We start from the raw sequence: 5,963 nt of genomic DNA, 5'->3' as shown, positions 1-5,963 counted from the left end.
GCTCTGTCGCCCAGGCTGGAGTGCAGTGGCCGGATCTCAGCTCACTGCAAGCTCCGCCTCCCGGGTTCACGCCATTCTCCTGCCTCAGCCTCCCGGGTAGCTGGGACTACAGGCGCCGCCACGTCGCCCGGCTAGTTTTTTGTAGTTTTTAGTAGAGACGGGGTTTCACCGTGTTAGCCAGGATGGTCTCGATCTCCTGACCTCGTGATCCGCCTGTCTCGGCCTCCCAAAGTGCTGGGATTACAGGCTTGAGCCACCGCGCCCGGCCTGAAATTTGCATTTTTTAAAAGCCACACAAATTATCCTGAGGTCACTAATTTGTGAAACTTCAAATCTGAAGATTAAATTAGCTGTGTTACCCACTCATCCATGGATGTTCAGTGTGACTGGTTCTTTACTATCTGCCTGAACTCTCCCACGTGTGGAGAATGCTTTTGTAGCTAGCACTGGGCCTGTTAGAGTATAGTTTCTCAGCAAATGTGTGATAAATGATTGAATATACTGAGGAAGAAAAGAGGAAGGAGAGAAAGAAGGGAGGGAGGGCAGAAGGAAGAGAGGAAAGAAAGAAAGAAGGAAGTAAAAAATGGTTGGTGGAATGGTATTAAAAACTATCTCAAACTATCAATCAAGACTATATCATCTTTGGTCTGTTCTCTATATGTTAGAGTGTTCTTTTTGTTGTTCTTCTCCATAATTTTCACACATTCTTTTTATTTATTTCTTTATTTTTTTGGTTTCTGTAGGTACATAGTAGATGTATATATATTTATGGGGTACCTGAGATGTTTTGTTACAGGTAAGAAATGTGAAATAAGCACAGCATGGAGAATGGGGTAGCCACCCCCTCAAGCATTTATCCTTTGAGTTAAAAACAATCCAGTTACGCTCTTAAAAGTATACAATTAAGTGATTACTGACTATAGTCAGCCTGTAGTGCTATCAAATACTAGGTCTTACTCATTTTTTCTATTTTATTTATTCATTAACCATTCCCACCTCCCCCACACCCCCATTACCCTTCCCAGCCTCTGATAATCATCCTTCCACTCTCTATGTCCATGAGTTCAATTGTTTTGATTTTTAGCTCCTACAAATAAGTGAGAACATGAAGTGTTTGCCTTCTGTGTCCGGCTTATTTCACTTAGCATAATTACAATGCAGCAATCCCACTGCATTATATATATATGGGTATATATATCCTCAAAAGAAAGGAAATCAGTATGAGTATATCAAAGAGGTATCTGCACTCTTATGTTTGTTGCAGCACTGTTTATAATAGTCAAGATTTGGAAGCAACCTATGTGTCCATCAACAAATGACTGGATAAAGAAAATGTGTTATATATACACAATGGAGTGCTATTTAGCCATAAAAAAAATGAGATCCAGTCATATGAAACAACATGGATGTAACCGGAGATCACATATTCTTTTTATACTATGCAATAAATAAATTTTTAAATAATGTGGAATTTTTTATGTATAGTTTTGTATCCATTTTCTCATTAAAACATTATAAAGAAATAGTATGCACCTATTACAGAAGAAAATGGAGCCTGCTCAGAGATCAGAATATATTGCCCAAGATTACAGATAATCAGAGAGTAACAGAGCTCAGACCAGAATACTAATGTTCTCTCTACAAATAATTAGAACTAATGTATATGTAACATTTACTATATGCCAGGCACACTTCTAAGATTTTTATTGGTATTAACGCCATAAAACATTACTTTATCTCCATAAGATAAAGGCACCATTATTATTTTCCCCTTTATGCATGAGAAAACCAAGGCACAATGAGGTTAAATTGAGTCATCAGATGTCACTGAGCTAGTAAGTGACTAATTTTGCATTATTAACTTCTAAGCATGGTATTCTGCTTTCCAAATACATATGTTGCCTCAGCTGTAGATATAAACACATTTTAAAATGACAGCCATTGAAACTATAAATGGTAGTAAAATCAAAAATTATAATGTTATCTTAATAACATTTGTTAATATCTTTTTCTTACTGCCGTCAACTCTCTTAAGATGATATTACTATTCTCCATCACCTGATATTCTGGCCAAGAACAATTAACGCACAATGATCCTTTTTTCAAGTATCTTACCATATGGGGTAATTGAACATTTAGTCGTAGTTAATAAAGACATCGCTACTACTTTGCTCTCTAGAAACTAGGAGTATAATTGTTCACAATAGTCACTTATGATCCTTTGTATTTCTGAGGTATCAGTTGTAACATCTTCTCTTTCATTTTCAGTTTCATTTATTCAAGGCTTCTCTCTTCTTTCTTGGTTAGTCTAGCTAAAGGTTTGGTAGTTTTGTTTATTTCAAAAGAAACCAACTCAGTTTTGTTGATTTTTAAATTGTTTTTGAAGCTGCCAATAAAGGACTTTTCCTGCATCTTTGTTTGTTGTGTTCAAATTACACAATATACAAAGTAAAGTATACAACAAATAAAACCCCCAGCATCAAACAAACAAACAAAACACAATACCAGCATCACATATTTCCTCTAAATTCACACTGCAAAAGCAAATTACGTAGATGATGAAGTAGGGGATAAACAATGACATATTTTCTTCTTCCTAAAGAAAGTCACAACAGTTATCAATATTGATTCTCCTACGAAGTTCATTGTTCTTATTTCCATATTCAAAGGGGAAGTTCTGTGCAGGAGGACACCCAGAATTGTACTATTATGTGGCAGCCTCAGCAGCATTCTCAGAACTGGGAGAAAAAGCCAAGCAACTTGTTCTTTGTATAATGTTGTTGCTCCATTTCTCCATTACCGGGCCTCCTGCACGTGCCTCATCCAGTGAGGTTCTGAGGTCAGTGCTGTCACAGGTGAGCAGAGCCCGGGCACTTCTAAGCAGGAAGGCATGACAGTATGAAAGAAGTTTCAGATGATCTAGAAGTTGCCCAGAAGAAACTAAAGCTCAGTTATGATAGCTTCATCTTGCTCAATTGTTATTTTTCAGTGCTGCTTCAACTTCTTACATTCCAAAATGCTAAGGAGTAGAAAAATGACTCGCATCTCTAGGATTTGAGATTCCAATCTTTCATTCACTCGGCAGATGGATAATGAAAGCTGTAGGTGTGGGGCTTTTCGCCTTCCCTGTCTTTGGGAGTTGGCCCGATGGCTTTAGTGGGAATAAGCTGGGAGCTATAGCATAAACATTTGCTTAACCTTATTTAACATTTTCCTTTTTTAAACTGTAGATTCAGGTCTGACTATGCAATTGCACACTTCTATGTTTTTCTTCTGCCCTAACCCAAACCCTTAATCTGGGGTGGTATAGGTAAGAAATAGAAATTACAAAAAAGCAAATTATTCTATTTTCATTAGAAATTTAATTTTAGTCCTGTTTCTGTTGCAGAACTATTTTCACAAACCCTGAAACTATTTTACAAAAAGCTATTTCTAGTCTTTCATTTTCCCAATTGGTAGAACTTCCATGAAATTTTACCCAGTTTTTATCATACAGCTATGACTAATGATTTGAGAGTACTACTTTTAGTTAAACTTCATACAAAAGGGCAAGAAGAGGAAAAGTATAAGAAAACAGATCCCTTTTCTGCTTAAATTCACAAATGGCAGGTGCACAGTGGGCTGGAACAGAGAAAGAGCAGGGCTCTTCAGAAACTCCAGAGTTTTTTTTAAGATGAACTCTCCCTGTTTCTCCCAAGCTGGTCTCAAAGTCCTGGGCTCAAGAGACCCTCCGGCCACAGCATCTCAAGTAGATGGGATTACAGAGCATGTACCACTGTGCCCCACTCAGATCTTTTGATTAAACTATCAATAAAGGCTGAGAGCATTCAGACTTATAAATTCCTTGAATGAGACCCCTCATTCTCTGTGATTTTCTCATTTCAAGGCAGCATGATGTTATCTCTGAAGTTGTTTCTGAAGATAAAGAGGTGGCAGATGGCCAGGGCCAGAACATGATTCACAAAAGGCTAAACGAATGTGTGTAACCTGTAAGGCAGCAACTCTCTATCTCTGGTGGGCATCAGAAATATCTACATACCTTTCTAAACATACAAGGGCTTGGACCTCACTCCCTGCCTCCAAAGGTGGAGCTCTAGGCAGTTAAGTCTTGCCAAAGTTTATTCGACCATTCTGATGTGTACCACAGAAAACTCTCTATTGGTGCAATGTTTCTGCCAGGCAAATTCACAATCATTATTTTGCATAACTGGGGATGATTTATCAATGGTGCATTTTACAAGATCACCACTGTAAGAGTTTCTTCCTTTGTCTATCCTGGCTCTTGATTACCCAGCAACAGGCAGCCAGAAAATGTCAATTCCCTTCATAACCAAAGTTAGAATTTTAAATGAACTTTTGCTTTTCACACTCTGTTTCTTTTATGTGGTAGAGTTGAATGTACTTTTTTACTTCTTATTTCTAGCTAGTTTCACTGAAAATTCTTCTGGTTTTAGTGTGCTGCTAATCTCTTGGTTTAAAGATAAAGAGATTTGTACATTCTAAAAAAAAAACCAAAACATGTGGAAAACATTCATCTTAGCAACTTCTAATAAAAATAAATCCTGATTTTAACTTACTACTGATTTTTACTAAACTTTTAAGCTTTATTTTATGCTACGGATCACAATTGCTTGCCCCCGTTACCAATACCCAGATTGTTTCAAATCCCCAAAAGGGAAGTCCAAAACATCATGCTGTAGAATTCCTATGCCTTAGCTTCTGCAGTGTTTCTCTGCAAAGGGGCAGGATGATCCCAACATTCCTGGCTTCACTCTCAGAGCTGTACAAATTGTGCTTTCCAGTGTATTATTGGACAAGATCTGGTGCCAACTAGCAAATGCTCTGGTCCCTTCTGAGGACTCTCCAGATTTGTGAATGAGATGTCCTTCGTCATCCATTCATTTACCATATGAATGTTGCTCTGGGTTTCCACAACACATCAGTTTCATAGATGAATTTCTGAGCATCATTTCCAATTTAATCTGAATTTCCCGTGTTAATATATATCAAGTAATACATATGAGCTCATAATCTGCCATGATTTGGATGATATCTTCACTCTTCCACAAACTGGGAACACCAAAGACTCCAAGAAATCTACCCTCACACAGCAGATGGACCTTTGGCGCACCTTTCATCTTTGGCTCTAGGGGATTCCTTTTGATCAGAATCTTGCCTTTGTTCAGTCCACTTCCTCTTTCATCTGGGCCTTCCTAGAGAAGGTGATTTCTGCTGGTGATCACAGTTACTGGCCTTCAGTTTCTCTTTATGGTGCCTTAGCACCTTAACAGTCTCTATCCACTCCTTCTGAAGACTTTCCCTTGTATCAACTTCTACCCATTTGGAATTCTGGGTGGCAAGTTCTGCCATGATGACCTGGTGATGGGCAGGAATGAGTCCTTTCTTCTTGTATGCATCGCCAACAAGAGAGATTATGCCTTTGACAACTCTATATCTTCCTATTCCATTCATGTAGTCCTTGGCCAGCTCCAACAACCTGAGGTGCATGTTGGTGATAGAATTAAAGGAACCACAAGCAAAGAGAACCACTTCTGTCTTCTCCGAATTTTCCATGGCAAGAACTTAAAGTTGTTGCTCTGAATGGAAAACTGTGACACCTCCCTTACTGTTTTTACAAAGAAAATTGTTTGAATCTGAAGTGTCTTGCAAGGGAGGCTATTGGAACCATTTCAACTAGTGTGGCAACAGTCTTCTCTAAGGTGGGCTAGGAAAATGGTTTTATATCCAAATTGTAATTAACACCCTCACTGACCACCAGCCTAAGTGTTCCTGGAGACTAAGTTGTTTTTCTAATCTCTGTTTCCTTTACTTCTGCTCTAATTTTTACTTCTTTCTTCTTGTCAATTTTAGATTTATGTTTTCCCTATTTTTCTAGTTTCTTGAGTATAAAGTAAGGTTGTTCCTTTCTTTCTTTCTTTCTACCTTTCTTTTTTGTGACATAG

The 5,963-nt window shown here is 38.1% G+C and overlaps 1 pseudogene; it reads right to left on the bottom strand.

Moving 5' to 3' along the window:
• Positions 1 to 5,574, bottom strand: part of LOC108530428 (nicotinamide/nicotinic acid mononucleotide adenylyltransferase 1 pseudogene) — a 10,500-nt pseudogene extending 4,926 nt beyond the window's left edge.
• Positions 5,575 to 5,963: the final 389 nt, after the last annotated feature.

This window comes from Rhinopithecus bieti, unplaced genomic scaffold (genome assembly GCF_001698545.2).
Source record: "Rhinopithecus bieti isolate Rb0 unplaced genomic scaffold, ASM169854v2 scaffold_5626, whole genome shotgun sequence".
Lineage (NCBI taxonomy): Eukaryota > Metazoa > Chordata > Mammalia > Primates > Cercopithecidae > Rhinopithecus > Rhinopithecus bieti.
This window is presented reverse-complemented; position numbering and strand designations above follow the sequence as displayed.